At 39.0% G+C, this 24,915-nt stretch overlaps 1 non-coding gene across 1 annotated transcript; it reads right to left on the bottom strand.

The window, feature by feature from the left end:
• Window positions 1-16,475: 16,475 nt before the first annotated feature.
• Window positions 16,476-16,582, bottom strand: LOC145557114 (small nucleolar RNA R71). Its single transcript, XR_014092187.1, has one exon. It is a non-coding gene; the product is annotated as a small nucleolar RNA R71 (small nucleolar RNA).
• Between the last annotated feature and the right edge of the window lie 8,333 nt (window positions 16,583-24,915).

The raw sequence follows: 24,915 nt of genomic DNA, 5'->3' as shown, positions 1-24,915 counted from the left end.
ATATTACAGCAAGCCATAGCAATTACGGAGAGCAAAAAATCGGTGATTCTAGGACAAAGACACAAAACTATGGTTTAAATTTGCGGGTAGCGAGTAAGAATTGAAGGCAAATGTTAAGAACAAAGAGGTTTAAGGGTTTACATAGTAAAGAGAATGATTTCTTGTCTTGCGGATTGTTGTCGTTGAGATAATCGAGGATAATAAATAAGTGTTTTTCGCTAAGTTATTAAATGAAGAAGAAGCTTCCGCCAAAATGAGAGGCGAGAGAGAGGGAGCGAATGACGGCCTTGAAATGAGGAAAAGAGGTGAAAGCTGTGAAACCCTAATAAAAAGCCTAATGGGCTCCTCTATAAGTTGGGCCAAGTAATTGTAATGGGAAAAATAGTGTCCGTTACGAATACTTATTTATTAGTAACAGGCACTAATTTGTCCGTTACAAATACATGCGTATTCGTAACGGACACTATTTCGCCCGTTACAAATTCGTAAAGGACACTATTTTGCCCGTTACGAATATCTTAATTGTAACGGGAAAAGCTTTACCCGTTACAAATAGCCTGTAACGCATGAGATTTTTTCCACTATGCGACTAGGAAGTCGGCATAGGCCAAGCTGGCCCAATCATATGACCCGATAATAAGAAGGTCGCGAAAAGCAGGCACGTACTAGAGTAGCACGCGACTGCCTTGGTCAGGTAAAAAGGTCCTTGACAAAAAAATAATAGCAAATATGCGCACCCACTACTCTGGGTGGTCGCACTATCCTTAAAGGCTGCTGAAAGCATGCTTCGGCGAATCCATCTAGTGCTAAGTTGCGTCGAATTAGCCTCAGCACGAGCCCGAATGGTGATAGGGCCCAATAGCTCCATTACCTTTGGAGAAAAGACAGTGATCTCGCTAACGAAATGAAACAAAACCGAAGTAAACTCGAATCCCGTAATGATACTGAAGTTAGTAGGGGTAACGGTCATCTCACCCTAAGGGAAATGAAAGGTGTTGGTAGTGTCCCAAAAGAACTCCACTAAATCTCGGACTACATAGTGGCTCTATCCAAAAGAGTACATAGCCTGAGTGGCACTAAGCAAAGGAGTCAGGCCACATAACTCCCTCAGAAGGGCGCAGACCATTATGGTCGTGGAAGTATGTATCGTACAAATAGCCAATAGTCGTATTTCCCGAACCATGGCTACGAACCCTCCCGCTCTGAATCCCTCGCCGGACGCGCTCTGAAATGTGAAACTCCGACGTGAAATCTAGACTGCGGTCGTCCCTCTCTGGAAACCTCCCTAGAAAAGAAGAGGTCCCTACGCCGGCGTCAACGGGATCGTCCTCCTCATGAGCCTCCCTAGAACGAGAACGAGAACGAGAATTCGAACCTCGTTGTCTAGGCCTACTATATTATGCAAAATAATAGAAAATTAAGGTTCTATAGTATCTGAGGTTTGCCTAGCCGCATGATACTTTGTTCCCAAAAAAGAGAGTATGTAGTACTAAAACAGAGCATAATTTCAATTCAAGCATGAATAGATATTTTAAACAATCAAACAATTTCTTGCAATATTATGACAAATATTGTGACAAATTTTACAAGAATGGCTAGCAAAACACGAAGAACAAGTCACATTGTTCTCACAAACTTAAGAGGTCGAATAATGGCAATTTGTTCATCTCTTCACCAAAATGAGTAAAACAAGTCTCAAAATGTTCTAAACATGATATATAAACATAATCGAGCAATTTCGTGGCATAAAATTCAATAAACAAAGCGAATTAAGCATAATTAGGGTTGATTTTTTCACATACCTGCACACAAACATCTCTAAATTCAGCAAAAACCGAGTTAAGTTTGATATAAGTTTACATGGACCGGGAAAATAGAAGAGATAAGATTTGATTTGCAACAAATTTGAGCGAATTTGATGGACAAATGGGCAAAAACGACCAATTCAAAGCTTCAAAGTGTACAAGAATAGCAGCATCAACAGTCAATGCAAATGAAGAAGAAAGGGGTTTTATATTGAAAACCCGACACCAACGCCATACGACGAGTTTGTCGCTAGGCCCTAACCTTCGTCGCTTGGCGACAGGGCTAAAACCTTGCGATAGTGCGTTCCAGCGTACGCTGCTGTGGTGATAGAATACGTGGCCTCATAAATGACTATGCGCACCTTATGCAGCAATTTCAGGTTCCTTGATACGTTAGTTAGCCCCTATAAGCAAATTTGACATGATTATGTAATCGGCTCGATTACAATCAAAGTACGTGATCGATTTGATAAAAGTTCATCTCACTTAGCTTAAAGCGCCTAAACATTGGCTTATCGCAAAAGTACCAACATAATGGTTCATAAACAGTAAAGGCACCGACGTAATGGTTCATAAGCAGCAAAATACCCCGACATACTGGCACCGCGGAAATTTTATCAAATATCACAGCAACAAAGTTCAAGAGAGCGTTAAGGATCAACAAGTGTTGGTCTTCGATAATCTTCTGTGGAATTTTATAGCAACTACTAAAGATGGCTGCAAGCGGAGTTATCTTCGACGACGTTCCCTAGCTTGTGGAGAGTTGTCACAAACAACTGCGGATGGCTTCAAGGATTAAGTGTATTTATGATTTTTTCGATTTCTGTACTCGAATATTTTTAGAAAAATAATTAAGTGTTTTCATTGCTTTAATGAAGATTGTAATGTGAATGGTTATTTAATTTAAAAAAGCTGAAAATTACATTAATAAAATAATGTAAAATTACATTATTGATGGAATTTAAATGAAAGCTTAAAAATAATAACTTAAAAATTAAATTTGTCTAATAAGTTGAAAGTAAAGCAATGCTCTAATCTTTCATCTAGTTGAGCCGTCTCCGATCGGCCACCCTCACCCCTGGAAGAGGTACGACGGCGCCTTGAGTCGGACCTCTCTCTCCTTGCCTCAGGTCTTGTCCGAGTATGAGGAGGAATAGGCTGTCCCTGATAAACAACTGCGGATGGCTTCAAGCAAGTTTATCTTCGACGACGTTCCCTATGATGGGGAAGGTTGTCAAAAAACAGAGGATGGCTTCAAGAAAAGTTATCTTCGATGGCGTTCCCTATGATGGGGAAGGTTGTCAGAAAACAAAGGATGGCTTCAAGCAAAGTTATCTTCGACGACATTCCCTAGGATGTGGAAGATTGTCAAAAGCAGGATATGATTTCAAGTGAAGTTATCTTCGATCATATTCCCTAGGATGTGGAAGATGGTCATAAAAGAGCGGAAATTGAAGGCAGCTGCAAGCGTGGTAGTATTCAGGTGGTATCCCCTATCTTGAGGAAGATCGTCACAAATCGGTTACTATAGAGACGTGTGTTCGACAATGCAAGATGCGCGTTTCTTAACTCTTTTATTTGTTTTAACTAACGCTAGTTTGTAGGTATCGGCGTTACAAGAATGATTTAGGATCGCAGAACGTTCTGAATCATTTTCCGTCCCTATCGTTACTTTGACTTTTTTTTTAAAACTTGTGTTTCGCAAAACTCAGTCAAAGTGGGGGCTTCTATAGACACCCAAATCTGTCTTCACAAAACAAAACCCAGTGATGAATAACTTTCACGTTATTTCATTATCGAACAAAGTGAAAATGTAAAAAGTTTATTTATTAGGATGTTTTTATTAAAATGTTTCTATTTCTGTTTTCAAAAAATATTTCTTTTCTTACTGTAAAGAGGGTGATCCCATTGTAAGAGGGTCCTTCCTTAGATGCCCATGGCAATTTAAAAGCCTTGGAATTTACACTTGTTAAGTTGTAGTAGGATTTGAATTCCTGACTGTTTGGGGGACCTTGAATTAGAGTTGATTCTATCATTACACTTTTTTATAAGAAACAAGTTGGAGTCTCCAATGAGTTTTGGGAAAACTCATAAACCTCGTTCATGCCTTTCCTCCATGTAGAGTTCATGGAATAATTAGCACGAATCATAAGTTTACCCATGGCCAAATTGGTCTACATAAACCAGAAATGAGTTCAAAAACGAGGGTACTAAAATAATGTTCCCTTTATGGGGGGAATCGCTATCCTAGCCCTAGTACGACCTTAACTAGCTCTTCCTTTTTTTACAATTTAATCGCCAAACAATACATGAAACGCGATACCTAAAACTTAGTAAGTTGATTTTATTTACACACATCAATTCACGTAGGAATTACATTGCAAAGTCGTTATTCTTTATTTAATCAAATTCGTGAATAAGACAAAAAAATAAACAATATTCGCCTTGGCTTAAGTGATCAACCAACAATTAATTATTCAATTCTAATCTTATTTAACGCAGGAAACTATGTGGAATTGATTAATTAAGCCTTTTAAAGTTATCAAGCAACACTAATTAATTAATTAATCAAAGTTCTTTTGAAAAAGAAAATAAGAGTGATTTATCTAAGTGCTCGGGAATTTAGCACTTCTCTTTGTCAATCTCCGTTTAGAACACTTATGGACTCCTTGTTCGGGAACCTCCGCCGTAGTAACAAATTATCAAAGGGGTGAGTGTTTAGGACAAGAGGGGTTAGGTAGCACAAGTTCACAAGTTTTTCGCCAGAGTTTAGGTTTAATTTATGTCTGTTTAACCCTCATATTAAGCCTCTATTTATAGGGAATGGGTAGGTTTAGGGTTTTGAACATTCAGCCGCAGCAGGCGTCACGCGCAACTTGATGAGTTGCGTGCGGCCACCCAACACAAGTTATTGAGCTGTGCTGCTATAGGCAGCGCAACTAATTGTCTTGTGCGCGACTTTATGGCAAGATTCAATTTTCCAAAATTTTGAAATTCTGATTCTTTCACGAGCACAAATCTAACAATTTTGGTGAGTTTCACGCGCAAATGAATTAGTTGCGCGCACCAGGCCAGCACGACTCCTTTTGATGCACGTGTTATTTTCTGCGGCAGCGCTTATTTTAACCTAGGCGCTCCTAAATATGTCATTATTAGGCTTTAAGTATGGGCTTTAGCTTAATAATGACCGGATTTAGTGAATTGGACTTTGTTTGGATTTGTTTTTTGTTTGGGCTAGTCTTTTGTGCTTTGTGGTTTAACCAATTATCCATAAGCATTCTTTACTTCGATCCAACACAAAGATGGTTTATTTATCGTCATTGCACTTCCTGTCGGGACAGGAGGCCAAAAGTAGATGTCTATAGTTAGCCTCAACTTTGATCGAGTCTAGAATTGACGAGGATCAAACTAGTCAAGGAAATAGTTCCGAGACTCATTCTTCGAAGTTCTCAAAAAGTAGAGAATCTCTAAAAAATGTTAAGGATGTAAAAAATGATCCTCAATTTCCTAACTGTATGAAACAAGTAGATATTAAGGCCAGAAAAAAAAATTATTTCTAGTCTTAACTCGCTAAAGAATCTAGATTGACCCTTTGCTTTTGTAGAACGCTTTTACAAGTAAAGGTGTTGTGGGTGATGTCAAATCATGAGAAGAGATCGGTTTAAAAAAGAGTAAAGGGGGGGGGGGGGTAATTTCCTCATAATCATGTCATTGTTGGTCTAAATTCCCTCGATATGTCAATAAAACTTTAGCCTGACTTTAACAAAGTATAAAGATAAAAAAAAGGTGTTTTCGGCATTTGAGCCTAAATGTTTCGGCATTTGAGCCTAAATGTTTCGGCATTTGGGCCAAAATGTTTTGATATTCGAACCGGATGTCCACAAGATAGCAACATATGTCTCAGGACTAGAGGCACATATCCGAATCCAGTGAGAGAGAAGAAAGCCAGCAACTCTCTCAGCAGTTTTGTCCACAAGATGAGTACACGTGTCTTAAGACTAGGGGCACATGACTACATAGGAGCGACATCGTCTTGTCGCTCTTTATACAAGGGGTGGACGTACACCCTAACTGTCCTGTAAGCTAGTAAGCTCACTAACTACCATATTTGCTTCCAATCAAGAAGTGTCTATTCCTGATGATTCGGCGCGCCTGTCGAATCGTTAGCTAACGCCTAAAGTAATCATCTACCTTTTAGTTCCTACAGGTAGATCTCGCAATGCTTGGGATGAAGTAAAATGTTACGCAACACCTACGCCATACAATTTTACACTGTACGATACGCCTTGCATTTTTACGCTACATGTTGACGCCTTCCTTTTTACTTTGGATGTGAAAAAAGAAGAAAAGTCAGACATTTATAACGTTAGTACAGTAAAATGACAAACCTATCTATGGGAGATTTTACGTAAAGCAGCACTACGTAACGTCTTAAGACACATTTATTAAAAACGTCAAAAACGTATGCTTAGGAAGGCACAAAGCACGGTGCCCATGCAAAATGATGCAATAAAACTAATAAAGGAGAAAATAAACTACAAATGCAAAGCAATTACAAGATTTTGATAATTTGCACGCCACTACGTCTAATAACGAGCAAAAACTGTTGAAAAATGATCAAATGGATCAGATTCAGGATACTGGTTATTTTAGTGACCAGTATCCGCACGTAGCTTAGTTGGTCACGCTGGCCAGGCGCGCATCATTCTGAGTTGCGATGTTCTTTCACTCGCAACTGATTTAGTTGCACGCGACATTTAAAATAGCAAAAAGAAATCGCTGTGTGCGATATTCAGTTCGCATTCTCTCTCTTCTTCCTTCACCATTTTCGACACTAGAAAGCTCAGTCTTTTTGCAATTTTTGAAGCCAAAAGAAGTAAGTCTCATCCCTTATTCATATTTGCCATAATCCAATGTAATTTTTTTGCTATATTTCGTTCGTTTTTGGCTGAATTTGGGCGATATTCGAATCGTTAAAACCTCAATTTTTGAATTTGGGGTTTTATAATTTGATCCATTATTCTTGAAATTATTTGTTCTATGTTTGTATTCTATGTTTGAGGAGTGTTTTGCAACAAATTTCATGCAAAATTGTTAAGTATTCACCTTGTATGAGCATTTCTTTGTTTAAGTTCGTTCTTGCTTTTTTCTTCAAATTTTGCTCAAATCTGTTGTTTTTTTCTTTCTCATGTTGATTGCATTTGCTGATTATGAAGTAGATTATAGTATTGGAACTAGTATTACTTTCATAATTCACATTTTGCAAATTTTGAAATTGAAAAATGGTTCGAAGCATACTCTTAGCTCGTTTTTTTGCCATGTTTAAACCTCAAAATTGTTTGGTAGACGATAATCATGTTTGTATTACTGTTATTTGTCTATTGAGATTTTGAAATACACTCCCTTGAATGCTTAGTTGAAACTGGTATAGGATGGCTTTTTGTGAGTGTTCGAAGCACCCATTTACTGAGTTTAACTACAGGTATCGTAGCCCCTAAGTATGGGTGGCATTAAATTTTTGTATTTTGCCCTATCGGCAGCCGTTATGCTGCCGAAATAGGTCTAGAACACATATATTAGCTTAGTTTTAGAAAGAAAATAAACTAATAAGGAAACCTTATCCAATCATAGCTTGGACTCGCCTCCATTCGTTGATGCTGAGGAGATTCAAGAAGGTCCTGACGAGGTGATCTGCCCTCGAAAGAGGATGACCCGTCCTCGCGAGGAGGTTTAGGAGCGACACGTCACACCCGATCGACGTCGCCAGGAGGATGTGGTTTGGGAGGCTCCTCCCAATTGGGACCTTAGGGTCCTTAAGTGGGACCCAAACCATCATGTCTCGATCAGAGGGTGGTGTGGCATCGTGAGTTCTTTGCGCCTTCATTTTTCTTTTTTGTTTTTTCTCCTTTTAAAACCATAACCGTTTTTTATTCTTTTTACTTTTCCTCAGAGTTAGCTTATCATGCGTCTATACGGCTCTAGTGACCTGCGGGCCCGTTTTGAGAGTTTTCCCGAGGTGGAAAAGGAGGTTGTGGAGCTTTCGGGGATTTTCCCCCAGCTAGCGGCTCTTCGGGATTTATCAAGTCAACCTGCATCGTCAGCTTTTCTCCGTGGATGGCTGGAGTTTTGGTGGGATTCAACCAACACTTTCCAATTTCCATGGGGAGAGATGATAGTTACCCCTTTCGATTTTTCGATGATAACGAGTTTTCCTTTTAGAGGCAAGCCCGTAGCCATAGATATCGTTAAGAGGTCATACGAGAGACTACGTGACCTTGTGGGTGACTTTCTCGCGGCAGCCCCTTCACGCATACGCTTAGTCTTGTGTGTAATCGGTTCTTGCCGATGAGTTGTCGGGCGACGAGGTTGATCGGTAGTGTACACCTGAGCAGCTAGCTCGGATATACATTGCTCACGTTCTTTTTGTCACTATCTTGAGTGATCGGGGATAACGTTTCGCTATCGGGTTACTTATTTGCCTCAGTGATTTGGGGCAAGTAGGTAACCTGAGCTGGGCGGAGGTCTCGTATTCTTATGCGCTTACAGCTATGGGCAAGGTGACCCGGGTCATTTATTTCGCGGCAGCTACTGAGGTGCCTCGGATCTCCCTTATGTGGCACGGTCGTATGCGAGGTACGTACTTTAAGTTTCTTTCAATCATTATTTTTGCTTCTCCCCTTTAAGCTTATCATTTTTCGGTTTTCTTTTAGGCTTGGGGATACTCGTACCTGCCTTTTTTATCGCCCAGGATGCTTGGGGATGCTCCTTTTCCTATCGGCCATCGACTGGTCACGATTAAGAATAGACGAGCCACTTCAGCCGGCGACTTTTGCAAGAGGATCCTTTCGGCGACTCGTGCGTCGGTGAGTATTTCAACCACATGTGCATCTTTTGATTTTTTTTTCTGATGATTTTTCATGTGGCAATATTTATAGATCGACCTCTGTCCTTGGTGTTTGATCGTCGGAGTCCCTGAGGCTGTCCGGTCTGGCATGATTCATTGTTGTATCCGGGCCATTTATCAAGGATTTCCAGTCCTCTAGAGGACAAACACTTGGTTTTTAGGCGAGCGTATTCTCTAGCAGTTTGTATACGAGGAGCCTAGAGTTCCTGCGGATCCTCCGATCCGGATGTTGAGTCCAGACTTACTACCTACCGAGGATTAAACTCAGGCGATCCTCGATTATCCAGCGGAGCAGCTGGTGCTGTCGGATGCATCTTATCCGACTTTCATTTCTTCCAGGCTGACTTCTTTCCTAGCTTTTGTTCCGGTTAGTGCTTTAACTTTCTCTTTTTTTTTATATATATTTTTTCAGAACCTTGACCCTTTTATTGTATTTTTAGCGGGTGGAGCTAGGTTGTTTGGTGCCTCCTACGGCGGAGATCACGTATACCGATGCTGTTGGATCGGTAATTCGTGAGATCCTTCCAGCAGCTAAGGATGAGGAGGGGATATCGTTTGTTCCAGAGACGGTTGAGTCGGTATGTTCTTCTTGTTTATTTTTTTATTTGTTTTTTTTCATATACCTTTGTTCGCTAACTGTCCTTATATTTTGGAAAAGGTTCTGCGAGAGACCGTGAACAACATGGTGAGGACTTTGCGCGCTTTCCGAGCTTCTTATCAGAGAGCCCTCGTCACTTTGTCATGCCGTGATAATCGGATGGTCGCGGTAAGTTAGTTTTTTTTTTTTTTTTTTTTTTTTTTTACGAAGTTATCACACATTTTATGTATTAATCTTCGTTTTGATTTCACAGGATGTGCAGCAGCCGTCTGGGAGTCGCGGAGCATCCTGACCTCCTTTGTATACCTTTTTTTTTTTTTTTGTTTTTTGTTTAGGAAACAAATGTACATTGTATATATATATATATATATATATATATTTTTTGTACATAAGAAACATTTTTTGTATATATATGTCATAATTATTTTCTTTTGTATATATATATATATATATATATATATATATAATAAAATTTCCGAGGGAGGGAAGAGTTCCCGACTTACCCCCCCTGAAAAAAAATAACAAAAAGAGACAAAGGAAAGAGCAAAGAAAAAAAACAAAGTGAAACGGAAAGAGAAAGGAAAAGAAGAGAATAAAAATTAACATTAAAATAAAATAAAATAAAAAAGGAAAATAGGAAAGAAACAAATAAAAAGAGAAAAAAAAAAAAGAGACACAAGATTTAGCAAAAGGCAAGCGCATAATTAGTCTTAAGATTTCGTCAAGATTATGTCATTATGTAGTCCAAAATACAGAAATATATCTAATTCACATGTCACGACAGACCAGACGCGCGCAACTAGATGAGTTGCGCGCCGCTTTCGCTCGCATGTAAATTGGTTGCGGTCGGATGGTGCGCGCAACACATGAGTTGCGCACGACACCTGCTGGTGAACTTTCCTTTGAGCGAAAATTGCTAAAATTTTACACTTCTTGGGTCTATTTAAACTTCACTTCGTGTAGGCTTTTGATTATCTCGCATTCATTCGTTTAGTGATATCATTTATTCTCTTTAAATGCTCTCTTATTCTTTTTTTTCGAATTGAACAATGGTGAAAACCTTTTAACAACGTTTGAAGCAATGGGTCACTTCCCTCTAAACCGAGGATAAACTAGCTTTTAAAATTTACCACCTAGACCCTTTATTGATTTACATGCAACTAGTGATTAATTTTGATTTCCTTCATGCCGCCATCAATCATTGGGACTCTAACCATCATCTTTTCTTGTTTAAAGGGGACGAAATTGTCCCATTACCTGGTGAGTTTGAGGCCTTGCTAGGCTTCCCTGTAAATACTATCCCTATGACCTATGCGCCTACCTTATCAGATCCCAATCCAATATTCCAAAGAATTTTTCGTTTGTCTGACAATGATATGACTAATATTGGAACTGAAAAAGGCAAGAATTTGATCCAATTTATTGAACACTTCGTTGCCCCTCGTGACAACATAACTAAACAACGCTTTAAAATTCGTGCTTTATGTTATTTTCTTGATGTTAATTGTTTTCTTAGGACAGGTAAAGAGTATGGAGATTATTCCATGGTGTCCATAGTGGAGCAAATAGAGGGATGTCATTCACCCGCTCTTTTGGCTTTGATGGAAACCATTCTATGTTTGAATCACCTTAGAGGAGACCCTAACGAAAACGATTTCACGCAAAGTCTAGTCCTACTACACGTACGTTTTTTTTCGTCGTATAGCAGCGCAAGCTATGAAGTTGCAATGGCTTGATCAGCGCAATCTTTTGCGATGCGCGCGAATGGCGCACACCACCTACTTGTTTAAAATCGCAATTAAATGTTTAAATCCACAAAACCTTGAGGCTACTGTAGTAAGGACATTCCATGGCGTCAAATTCTCTACAAGCACAAGAATGAAGAAGAATGGACATCGTTTTTCTGTCACGGGGTTCCTAACATACGCTTTGTGATTCCTTGGTGGAACATAAGTAGTATGGTTGGGAATAGTTTTAATTGCCCTTATATTACGCTTCTAGGCCTATCTAGTACTACCTTTATCTTTTCTTGCTGGGTGATGAGACAATATAGGATGAAATAAATTATTCCCCCGCAAGATTGTGATAACCCTAAAGATGTGATCTTTAAACCCGAACGAATTTCTCTTTGGATGGAATATTAGTCAAGTCTCCCTAGATCGGTAGTACAAAATCCTACTGTGAGTATTGTATTATCTTTCTTTTAATAGGCTTTGGTGAATGCGGCGGATAAGGGCGAATTAAAGAAGGCTCTATCACAACATCAAGCCGCCACGACTCGCAATATACCTAAGACTTTGATGCATTCGGCCACCACGACTCCTCCTAGCGTCCAAAACAAAGGAGCGAGAAGAAAATTAGACTTCTCATCTCCTATGGATCGTTTGAAGGAACCAAAGACAAAGGCTCCTCCTAAACATGCACTACTAGGGGTGAAGAATAAAGAGCCTTCACCAAATACTTGCAAGAAGGCTCCAATTGTTAAAGGAAAAGGAAAACAGGTTGCAAAGGCCCCAATCCCTAAATTGAAGAACAATGTTTGGGTCAAAAATAAGAGTGAAGGGGAAAGCTCTAACGGTTCTGGCAATACTGCGATGGAAACTACTCCTTCATCATCCGTGACAATCGAGGACAAAGTAAAACCTTAGAGTGTTACACAATTTTGTCATTAGCTTAATTTGAATAAAGTGTAATCACTATTTTTTTTTTGTTTATCATCTAGTTCAATAATGTCTCTTATTTTGAATTTTTAATGAAATAAAATGAGCTTTATATATATTTTTTTTATATGACCGATTCATAGAGATTTCCTACGTATTCGTATTACGAAATTAGGTCTTTGCGTAGTTCTTTTGGAATATTTTTTATTATTATTTTTTTATTATTTTTCTTTTACCTCTTATGTAGAAAACAATTTAAAAATTATTCAAACTTTGTTTAGACAAAGCTTAAATTAAAGTTTAATTTTTATTTTCCGAGTATATGTTATTTTCGAGAAACACCCTCTTTTTATCGCATGAAAAAGTCTCAACTTTAATCAAGCGTAAAAATTCTAGGTTCGCAGTTCATCATTAGGTGGCGCCCGCAACCTCAGCATGACACGCGCAACTGGGTTTGTTGCGTATGACATCCGCGCGCAACCATTCTGGTTTCGCGTGACACCTATACTATGAGTGTTAATTTTTTTTTTTTTTTGCATTTATTACACCCCCCAAGTGTGAAGAGTTTTTCGTGATGTTTGAAAAAATCTGAACACTTAGAATGGCCTATTATTTTTAAATTACCCTCCCCAAGTGGTTACGTATTTTACCGTATTATTCCGTAAAGTGCATAACACTTAGAATCTTTCTATTGAATGCTAAAAATGATTAGTTTAATGAATAAACGAGTTTATTCGGATTTCAGTATGTAATATTTTTAAAGTCGATCAATGTTTATTAATTGGCGAATTTCATCGCCTCCAATATCCATTAAACTGACGGCTTCTCTTGATAGGATTTCAATTACGTGGTAGGGACCTATCCAATTAGGCTTGAATTTCCCTCTTGGATCGGTTGGTAGACCCCAAACTTCCTTTTGTACAAAGTCACCTTCTTTGATATTTCTAGGTCGTACCCTTTTGTTAAAATGACGCGCAATGTGTTGTTGGTAGACTTGTACATGATGAAAAACTCTTAATCGTTGTTCATTGAGGAATAAAAGCTCTTCATACCTCGCTCTTACCCATTCAGTTTTCAATAGCTTACTTTCGAGTACGATGCGTAGGGATGGTATTTCCAGTTCAACTGGTAGAACTGCGTCCATTCCAAAAACTAAAGAGTATGGAGTTACTTCGATTGATGTTCGTATGGACGTTCTATAACCCATAGTGCAAAGTGTAGTTTATTCGGTCGGTCCATATAATTTTCTGCCATGTTCTTAATGATGACTATTATGTTTTATTTGCCGATTCTACTGTTGCATTCATTTGAGGTTTATATGGAGATGAGTGATGATGTTTTACTTTATGACGAGTTAAGAGGCTCACGACTTCAGCTTTAAATTGAGATCCCTGATCACTAATTAGTTCATGTGGAACTCCATAAATACAAAATATGTTTCGTTTGATAAACTTTGCGACATATTTAGAAGTGATATTAACGTAATCTGTAGCCTCAATCCACTTGGTAAAGTAATCAATGGCTACTAATACATACTCGTGCCCTCCTGCTCCTGTTGGAGAAATTTTACCAATTATTTCAATTACCCAAGTTGAAAAAGGCCAAGGGAAAGTGAGATTGTATAGTTCGGATGGTGGAAGGTGTTGTAAATTAGTGAACATTTAGCACTCTACACATTTTTTTACATATTGTATGCAATCATGTCCATAGTTGAACAATAGTACCTTTGTCGTGAAATTATTTTTTCAAGCATTTTATCATTCATGTGAGGTATACAAACACCTTTGTGAGTATTCTCCGTAAGGCGTGTGATTTCAGGTTGGTCTATACAAAATAAATTTTGACCATTAGGTCCTTTTTTTGCATAGTTGACCATTTAATAGACCGTATTGGACCGCAAGTGATCTCAAGGCCCGCTGGTCTTTCAATGAAGTATTTTCAGGATATGTGCCATGGGTAATATATTAGAGGATATGATCATACGAAGGATTGTCTCCTTCAATGTCATTTATTTCCTCTATTGCGTTGCACTATTATGTGATCTGGGATCTCTTCCATCAACGCATAATGGCATCATAATTATGTGATCTGGAATGTTGATCATTGAGGCTAATTTTGCTAGCACATCGGCAAATTGATTATCATCCCTTGGGAGTTATTTAAAATCAATGTGTTCGAAATGCTTGATGAGTTGCTCTAGGTGTGCTTGATATAATATCATTGTGGAGTTTTTTATTTTCCATGTTTTCAGTATATGATTTATAATCAAACTAGAATCTCCATATACCTCTAATTTTTGCACACCCATTCTAGCTGCTGCTTCTAATCCAATAATGCACGCTTCACATTCTGCAGCATTATTAGTAACCTCAAATTCTAATTTGACAGATATTGGAGTATGTGCCCTCTCTGGACTTATGAGTAACACTCCTTGATATGTCTATTTTATATAGTGTTTTACCCCCGTCCCGTGGTCATTATTAGTAGTGTTTTTGGCTCTTTCGGGCCACTTTTATTACTAATTTGTGTGTTATAATGTTTTCGTATTTTTAGTTGTATTTTACAGGAAATTGCACTCTTGGAGCATTTTCCCGGGCCTTATTGGATCGACTACGGAAGCTAGAAGGACACGGCCACCTTTGGAGCCCAAGATCGGTGAGACCCGGTGACTAAGGGCTCGGTTATTTGGATCACGAGGCAATTGGACCATGTATTCGAGACCCGAGAGGAAATATGGATTGGGCCTAGAAATCTAGCCCAATCGAAGTCCAAGCCTTGAAGATGAAGACCGGGCCCGATCGGGCAAGCATACGCCCGATCGGGCGGCTGTGCGCATGAGTGCCATCAAGGAAAGGCGCGCGCGATCGGGTAAGCGTAGGCTCGATCGGGCGCGGCATATCAGAAGGAGCGTTGTAAAAAAGGCTGGCCCGATCGGGCGCCCCTTCGCCCGATCGGGCGCGTGTTTTTCCTAGAGTCTGATTAAGTTTAGTTTAATTCGTGTTTTTGGGGAAGTATATATACGTTTTGTACGGAATAATTACTTACCTCTTTCTCTTACACTTTCTCTCTCTACTTAGTATTTATCTCTCTCTTAAATTCTCTCTAAACTCTTGTTCTTAATTCCTTCATTAATTCCAGATTTATTTTGGTACAATTTCTTCCCTTTTTAATTTCAGCTATTTTAATTGTTTTCTTGATTATGTTCTTATTTATTTATTTGATTGGTTTAGTTATGATGATTAGTGAGTAGTTTAATTCTAGGGTTTATGGGGATCCATAATTAATATGAAGGGATAGTTTGTTATTATTGATAGTTGATATTGCATGATAATTTCCTATTGAATTGTTTTAATTCTTTGCAATTAGATTATGAATCGAGCAGATGTAATTTGATTATGAATGTTTAGCAATATTTAATTGATGAATCGAGCAGATGTTTATTTAATATTAAAGGCTATTTTTAATAGGAACTTAGGTCTAATAAATTGCGAGAGCCTGTTAGATCTATGTTGATTAATAAATTGCGATAGCCTGTTAGTCATGTTATCTATGCATTGTTAATTATTAATTACTTCGTTCTATCCCGGAATATTAATTATTGGTGAACCTGTGACCCTAGGTTTCCTTATTATTGATTCTTTTCTCCCTAAACTTATTCTTCGTAGTTTAGAATTCTTACCCAAAAATATTGGTTACTTAGATAATTTAGAGTATAATAATTAATTAGAATTAAAAAGACCTGTTTCCCTGTGGAGTTCGACCCTACTTCCCTATCTAATGTAGTTAGTGATTTAGGTAATTATTTTTGATTAGGGGATACGACTTTACCCTGTCAAAAATTGGCGCCGTTGCCGGGGAAACGGTTTTATTTTTATTTTCTGATTAGGTTTTTGTAGTCTAGATTATCCCCCCTTTTGCCTCAGAGAACATTAGTTCTTTGAGGCAAATCTCATATTTGTCTTTAGTTCTTTGTTTATGCCCAGGTGTTCTAGATCAGGTGACATCCCTTTTGATCCTGAGATCGAGCGTTCTTTTCATATGCAAAGGAGACTCTACAGACAAATTCTGGCGGGTTCTGAGGAGGACAACGATCGTAGAGATCCTCCCCCTGATTCTAGTGATACAGATATTCCTTCAGATTCATAATTAGAGATGATGGCCCAGAAGAAACTCACAGATTTCCCGCACCTTACTCCTACTCCGGCTCTAGATGGAGTTCAATTTGAGATCAAGCCCCAATTTATCACTATGATAGAGAGGAAGCAGTTCAGCGGAGCTAAGGGTGAAGATCATAATCTTCACATCGCAGATTTCTGCCAATATTGTAACACCATTAGACAAGCCGGGGTTACGCAGGACCAAATCAGGGAGATTTTTTTCCCTTTTCATTATGTGTCAAAGCAAAATTATGGTTTAGTGGTTTGAATAGAACTGCACTTGGTATTACTGACTGGGAAACTCTTGCTTTGAATTTCTATAATAAATATTATCCTACAGAGAGAACAACGGTACTAAGAAGTGCTATTAAGAACTTCGCTCAAGAGGCCGACGAAACGTTATATGAGGCTTGGGAGAGGTTCAAGGATCTACAGAGAGAGTGCCCCCACCACAATCTAGCACAATGGCAATTGATCCAAGCATTTTATAATGGACTTGGAAATTCTTCTACATCAGTACTAGATTCGGCAGCTACTGGGAGGTTTATGAATTTAAATGTGGATGATGCAGGACAGGTTATCGAAGACATGGCAATACACAATTCCCAATATGGGAATCCGAGGGGGTTTGCAAATAAGGGAAAACATAATGTCGATTTCGTATCCTTTTTGCAAGCTCAATTAACATCTATTTGTTAAAAAATAGATAATCTTACTGCTGCTCCTAACTCTGTAGCTAATGTTTATGCTGTTGCTAACCATGAAGCTTTTTATGAAAATTGTGGAATTGTAGGTCATTGGGAGCAAGATTGTAGGAGCTCTATGTAACAAGTTAATGCCTTCCAAACCTATAGGCAAAATAACCCCTATTCCAATTCCTACAATGCCGGTTATAAAAACCATCCTTATCTTTCATACCGGAGTACCAATGTACAAAACCCTCCACCTCAACAACAACCACAACAGCAACCCCCACCACAGCAAAAATATTATCATCCTAATGCCGGACAGAAAAGCCAAGCATCACCTTCATCATCTTCCGACCCTGCCATGACAGAAATTAGAGCGATGCTAGCTAATATGCAAAAGCATATGGAGAGTAGGGATACGCAAATTGATTCTATTCTAGCCCATAATAAAAACATGGACAATCAAATTGCACAACTTTCATCTACCCTACAATCCCGTCAGCAGGGAGCTCTACCATCACAACCTATCCATCCAACAGATCATGCTAATGCAATCACTCTAAGGAGTGGTTCACATTATGATGGACCTCCTATGCCAAAGGATGATGGACCAGTTCCTGATCTAGATTCCTCTATACCAAACGGTAATCTGCAGGGCTACAAATAGATACTAACCCTACTAATGTTTCTGTGCAGGGTAAATTGCAGGATAAGGGAGGAGATGTGCAGAGCCTAGTTATCAAGCTTCCATTCCCTAATAGACAACTGAAGAGTAAGCTTGATAAACAATTCGGTAAGTTTTTAGAGGTTGTGAAAAACCTGCACGTAACAGTTCCTTTCATTGATTTAATCACTCAAGTACCTGCTTATGCTAAATTCATGAAAGACATTCTGACTAGGAAAAGGGCCTTTAATGAAGTAGAAACTGTAGCTTTCACAGAGGATTGTAGCGCTTATTTGCAAAATAAATCCCCTCCTAAATTAAAGGATCCTGGTAGTTTTTCTATCCCTTGTCACATTGGGAATGTTTTTATTGATAAAGCTTTATATGATTTGGGTGCTAGTGTCAGTGTCATGCCATCATCTATCTGTGCTAAATTAAATATGGGGGAATTAAAAATTACTAATATAACTTTGCAAATGGCAGATCGTTCAGTAAAATATCCCTTAGGTATTTTAGAGGACGTACCTGTCAGAGTTGGTAAATTTTATATTCCGGTTGATTTTGTTGTTTTAGATATGGCAGAGGACACACAAATACCCATTATATTAGGTAGGCCTTTCCTCCACACTGCAGGAGCTATTATTGATGTGAAAAATGGTAAACTAACCCTTTCTGTAGGTGACGATAATGTTACCTATAATTTAGGGAAGGTTTTGAAAGGGTCTATGTTAGAGGAAAATTGTTGTTATATTGATACGATTGATATAATGGACGATATTTGTGTTTATAGCTTGCCACAAGTTCTTACGCAGGATCCCTTAGAGGAAGTTCTCTGCGGGAATTTATCTAGCGACAATGCAAGCATTTGGGGTAATGAGGTACAGGGTATTGAAAGGGCTCTTTCCATAGAAGAGTTAAGCCCCAAGGAGACAATGAAGGTAGTAAATTTAGTTCAGGAATCAAAACCTGCAGAGGTCAAGAAACCTGAGCTAAAACCTCTCCCTTCTCATTTAAAATATGTTTTTCTAGATGAGCAGGAACTACACCCCGTGATCATCAGTACTGCACTCACTGACCTACAATCTTCCCAACTTCTAGGGGTCCTCAAAACCCATAAGAAGGCTATAGGGTACAGTATCGATGATCTCAAGGGTATTAGCCCTGATTTTTGCATGCACAGGATTCATCTAGAGGAAAATTACAAGCCCTGCATTCAACCCCAACGAAGATTAAATCCCAACATGCAGGAAGTAGTCAAGAAAGAGGTGATGAAATTACTTGATGCACGTATCATCTATCCTATTTCTGACTCCAAGTGGGTAAGTCCTGTGCAGGTAGTACCGAAGAAGGGTGGGATGACTGTGATAACTAATGATAAAAATGAATTAATTCCAACTAGAACTGTAACAGGGTGGCGTATGTGCATAGACTATCGTAGATTAAATATCGCCACTAAAAAGGATCACTTCCCTCTCCCCTTTATTGATCAAATGCTTGAGAGGTTAGCTAATCACAAATTCTTTTGCTATTTGGACGGGTATTCAGGATTTTTCCAAATTCCGATTCACCCTGAAGATCAGGAAAAGACTACCTTTACATGCCCTTATGGCACTTTTGCATATCGTAGAATGCCCTTTGGTTTATGTAATGCGCCTGCTACCTTTCAACGTTGCATGATGAGCATATTTTCTGATTTCATAGAGTCTATTATGGAGGTCTTTATGGATTATTTTAGCGTATATGGTTCGTCATTTGATTCATGCTTGATTAATCTCGCTAAAATTTTGAAAAGATGTGAAGAGTGCAACTTAGTACTTAATTGGGAGAAATGTCACTTTATGGTGACAGAGGGAGTAGTCCTTGGCCATATTATGACTGATAAGGGCATACAAGTAGACAAAGCTAAAATATCGGTGATTGAGCAATTACCTCCCCCAGTCAATGTTAAGGGAGTTAGAAACTTCTTGGGTCATGCGGGGTTTTATCGCCGCTTTATCAAAGATTTTTCTAAAATTGCTAAACCACTGACACAGCTTTTGCTCAAGGATGCCCCATTTATTTTTACTGACGAGTGTCTTGAGGCTTTTAACAGGATTAAGCAGGCTTTGATATCGGCACCCATCATATGTGCTCCCGATTGGAACCTTCCTTTCGAGATCATGTGTGATGCAAGTGACTTTGCACTAGGAGCCGTGCTCGGACAGAGGAAGGACAAGGTTTTGCATGCTATTTATTATGCTAGCAAAACCTTAGATGAAGCCCAAGTCAACTATGCCACCACTGAAAAGGAGTTTCTTGATGTTATTTATGCTTTAGAAAAATTTAGATCATATCTAGTTGGTTCTAAAGTTATTGTTTTTACTGATCATGCAGCATTGAAATACTTGATAGCCAAGGCGGAATCAAAGCCAAGGCTACTCCGGTGGGTTCTCTTGCTCCAAGATTTCAACATTGAAATAAAAGATAAAAAGGGAGCAGAAAACGTAGTGGCAGACCACTTGTCACGTATCAGGTATGATGAGGGTAAGGATTCTTTACCTATAGATGATTCTTTCCCTGATGACAACTTGTATGCAGTTGTAGAGCATCACCCTTGGTATGCCGATTTTGCTAACTATATAGTGGGTGGTACTCTACCTCCTGACTTGTCCTACCAACAGAAAAAGAAATTCCTTTATGATGTTAAACATTATTTTTGGGATGACCCTTTTTTGTTTCGTGAGTGTGCAGATGGATTATTTCGCAGGTGTGTTCCCTAATGGGAGGTTCACGGCGTCCTTACCAGTTGTCATACTTCACCCTATGGTGGACATCATGGCCCCACTAAAACGGTGGCTAAGATTAATGAGTCAGGCTTCTTTTGGCCTACTATGTTTAAAGATGCTAACACTTTTGTGCAGGCTTGTGACTCTTGCCAGAGGACTGGCAACATTTCGCGGAGGCATGAGATGCCCCAAACTTGGATTCTCGAAGTTAAAATATTTGATGTTTGGGGTATCGATTATATGGGACCGTTCCCATCTTCCAATGGGAATTGTTACATACTTGTAGCCGTAGATTATGTGTCCAAGTGGGTAGAATCCATAGCTTCACCAACAAATGATTCCAAGGTAGTTATTAAGCTTTTCAAGAAGATCATATTTCCCAGGTTTGGTGTTCCACGAGATATTATTAGTGATGGGGGTACCCACTTCCATGAAAGACAATTAGATAACCTCCTCAAGAACTATGACGTATATCACAGAACAGGGCTTAGTTACCACCCTCAAACTAGTGGTCAAGTTGAGGTCTCTAATAGGGAAATCAAGGCGATCCTAGAAAAGGTAGTAGCCAAGTCAAGGAAAGATTGGAGCATGAAGCTTGATGACACACTTTGGGCATACCGAACAGCATTTAAGACACCGATTGGTACTTCACCTTACAAATTGGTTTATGGTAAGACATGTCATCTTCCCGTAGAATTGGAGTACAAAGCTTTTTGGGTGATCAAAGAGCTTAATATGGATTCTAAGGCCGCGGGTAAGAAGAGACTCCTTCAACTCAATGAGTTGGATGAGTTTAGATTGTCAGCATATGATAGTGCGCGGATCTACAAGGAGAAGACCAAGAAGTGGCATGACAAGAGGATCTTACCAAGAGAGTTTGCACCGGGCGATAAGGTTCCTCTCTTTAATTCTAGATTGAAGATTTTCCCAGGAAAGTTGAAGTCTAGATGGTCCGGTCCCTTCACTGTCACAAGGGTGAACAAATTTGGTTCGGTAGAGTTGGTGAATGTTAAAGGTGAAGAATTAAAGGTGAATGGCCAAAGGTTGAAAGTGTATCATGAAGGTGCTACCATTAGAGATGTGGAGGAGACTCTCCTAACTCCACTTCCAACATGAGCTTCAAGGTGGTGAGAAGGTCGTGCGGGACCTAGATAAACCAGCGCTTTGCGGGAGGCGACCCGTATTTCATGCTTTCTAGGCTAGTTTTCCTTTTCCTTAATTTTTCTTACTTTATTATTATTATTTTTTTTAGAGAGGCGAGGAGAGTGATATTTCACCAGTTTTAAGTGTTGTTGTACAGGTATGAATTTGACAGGTATAAAGACTTAGAAAATTTTTTGAAGAAGAAACGAATCGGAGAATAAGGCTCTCTCGGGCCCGATCGGGCGAGGCTCACCCGATCGGGCGAGGCTCGCCCGATCGGGCGCGCAAGCTACCCAGAATTCAACAGCATTTTCGCCCGATCGGGCGCGAAAGCGAGCTAAAAATCGGAACCAATTTCGCCCGATCGGGCGCGCAAGCAAGGTTGGATTCAGGGACAATTTTTGCCCGATCGGGCGAAGCTTGCCCGATCAGGCGTTTTTTTTGGAAAACCGAGTAAAAGAAAAAGATATGTCGGGCGAAGCTCGCCCGATCAGGCGAGCAAAGGGCGAAAATTTCGTTCGCGTTCGCGCCCGATCGGGCGCGCAACTTGAGTTTTGGAATTCCGCACTTTCGCCCGACCGGGCGAGGCTCACCCGATTGGGCGCGCCTTCAGGCCGTCCCCCCTTTATTTTCTTTTCTCTTCTTTCTTTCCTCATTTTCTCCTTATTTCATCTTCTTCATTCACTTTCTCTCTCTAAAACCTCCATTTTCGAACCTTAAACTTACACTTCAATCCAAGATCTTCTCCAATTTTTCCATCCAAAATAAAAAATTCTTACATATTCCATCTCCCCTCATCCTCCTCTACAATCTATACTAATTTTTCCCAATTTTCTCTCAACTTTTCTCAAACCCTAAGAGAGAGAAACCTCAAATTTTCCACTATTTTCCAAGAAAATGGCCTCCAAGCGTTCAAGGAATCAAAGGGGTGAGAGCTCAAGTGCACTCCAACCAACAATCAACCCGGACCTTCAAATTCCGGGATGGGAGGAGGTTGTAATCACCTCGGAAGAGCAACGGGTTCGGATGGTCAACCTCATCGATCGTCAGGTAATTTCTATCCGTTTCATCCATCATCCTACATTAGTTAGGCTAGGTCTTGACAAATATGTGGAAAAATTGTTCAAGGGCATACGCATGAGTGGTTTTTTTCAAATGTGCCATGATACTTATGATTATTTAACATTGGAATTTATCTCAAGTTTTAATGTTATTAAAATGAATGCACTTATCACTCATGTACAATTTCTATTGTTAAACAACAATGTGAGACTAACTTTAAAAGAATTTGGAAAGTTGTTTGACTTAAAATCGGATAAGCCTATTGAACCTTGACGAGGGGAAAACTAGGTCGTTATCTAATCTTCCCTCGGTCAAACTAAATTTATAAACACTTAACAAACCTAAATACGAGTATAGAGGCAAGTCAAGGGTCGAACCAAAAGGAACGGTAATGTTCAAGCACTTTCAATTATACGCCTAAGCTAGGTCGAAGACGAAGGTAAGAGAGAATACTAACAACTGACAAAACAAGTAACCAAGGAAATAAAACACTAGGAACGGGGATCAACAAGTAATCATGTCAATTGCAACAACTTGGGAAGAGCATGCCAATCAAAGGTTGTGAGGACTAAATGATAAGAGCAATCAATAGGAATCAAAGAGCTATCTCATAATTATTAAGCTAGGGTTCACTATAAATAACAAACTAAGAGAATCACAATCAAAACCAATTGATAATTGCAATTCCTAAATCAATTGCTCATGTCATTATCAATTACAATGCAATCTAGCATAATTCTCAAGGCCAAATTGAATTACACACATGCAAACCTTCACTAATCACTTTAATCTCAACAATTAATCAACACAATTCCAAAATTAATCACAATTAATCAATCATACAAGTTTCACCCAATTCCTAGCCAACAACTACTCAAACAACATCATCAAATCAACTATCAACTATAGAGAACAAGAATTAACAAAATATCAAGAACAATTACTCTAATCAAACATCAAATATCAAAATCAAACCAAACAAACATCAAATTAAACAAAGCAATTGAATGAGATAGAGTTTAGAAATTCTCATTGATAATTAAGAAGATCTCCAACACAATTGTCACACTTGCATCTTCAATCTCTCAATCACCATTGAAATTCCTCACTTTCTCTCTCTAAAACTACTCCTAATCTAGCCTAATCTAGAGAGAGAAGCTCTCAACCTAAGAGAGAGAAAACTATTCTAAAACTAAAGAATTACATGAATAAAGAATAAAGGAAACCAAAAACTATATAAACAAAAGGAGAAAAGAAGCTTAAAATCGTAAAAGACCCAGAAACCCGCGCCCGCGGAGAAATCGGCCGCGCCCGCGGAGGGGAACGGACACCCCGATAGCCGCGCCCGCGGGGCCAAGGCCCGCGCCCTCGAGGAGCCCTCGGGACAACCGCGGGTGCTTACTGCCCAAATACGACAGTTTTGGAGCCGCAGAAACCCCGCGCCCGCGGGTATTGTAGCCCGCTCCCGCGGCAGTTTTCCAGGGCCAACTTCAGAAGGCTGTAACTTCCGATCTAAGAATTGTATGAAGGCGTGCGACCTATCATTGGAAAGGTCTTCAAGTCTAGTTTCCAACCCAACTTGAATAACCCTATTCCAATTTGTAGAACTTGAGATATGACTAAAACATTGCACAAAGGTCCTATTTAATACTTTGCAATCCTTCGTTTTCCTTTGTTTCAAACTCAAATTCAATTCCGTAAAGTGCATATTGATCCTAGTGGGTGCTATTTTCAATTCCCATGCATATAGCCCGCGACGTACCTACAAAACAAGACAAAGAAACGGAGAAGCAAGAGAAATAGCCGAGAAATGAATAAAATGATAAGAAAGCCATTAAAAGCATGCATTTCTCTAAACTAACACAAAAACACGCGAATCGAGCATTATTCTCTGAAAACACGACATAAACGACTACAAAGGAGCATAGAAATATAAAGAAAATTAATCCTAAAGGTGCCATAAATGGCACGGATCAAATTCCCCCAAGCTAAATTTTTGCTCGTCCTCGAGCAAAACAAAATCCAACCCAAGGGAAAAATGATGACATTATTCAAGCAAAGAAAGAAACGAGAAAACTAGAGAAGATGGGAATATACACTAACTCACTTTTGTAGGAATCACGGTCAATTTTAGCAACTAAAGACAAGCCATTTAAATCAACTCATATCTTCCACCCCCTTCCCCTGGCTAAGAGTTTATCCTAGAGAAGGGAGATTAAACATAATATTAAAACTAGAAATAAACTCAAGAAACTCAAAACAAAACATGATTAAAATCAATGAAAACAATAACAAGTAGATGAACTAATAAGATTAACAAGAATAAGAAACAATAAAACAAATAGATAATACTAAAGGAAAGGAGAAGAGATTACTAAAGAAAGGATTAATGAAAGATGAAAACTTGGATTCTTGCTTGACTGATTGAAGATTAAAACTTGAGCAAATTTGAATACAATAAAGGATGC

This window comes from Chenopodium album, chromosome 8 (assembly GCF_948465745.1).
Source record: "Chenopodium album chromosome 8, dcCheAlbu1.1, whole genome shotgun sequence".
In the NCBI taxonomy this organism is placed as follows: domain Eukaryota; kingdom Viridiplantae; phylum Streptophyta; class Magnoliopsida; order Caryophyllales; family Amaranthaceae; genus Chenopodium; species Chenopodium album.
Note: the sequence above shows the minus strand (reverse complement) of the source record. Positions and strands in the feature narration are given on the sequence as shown.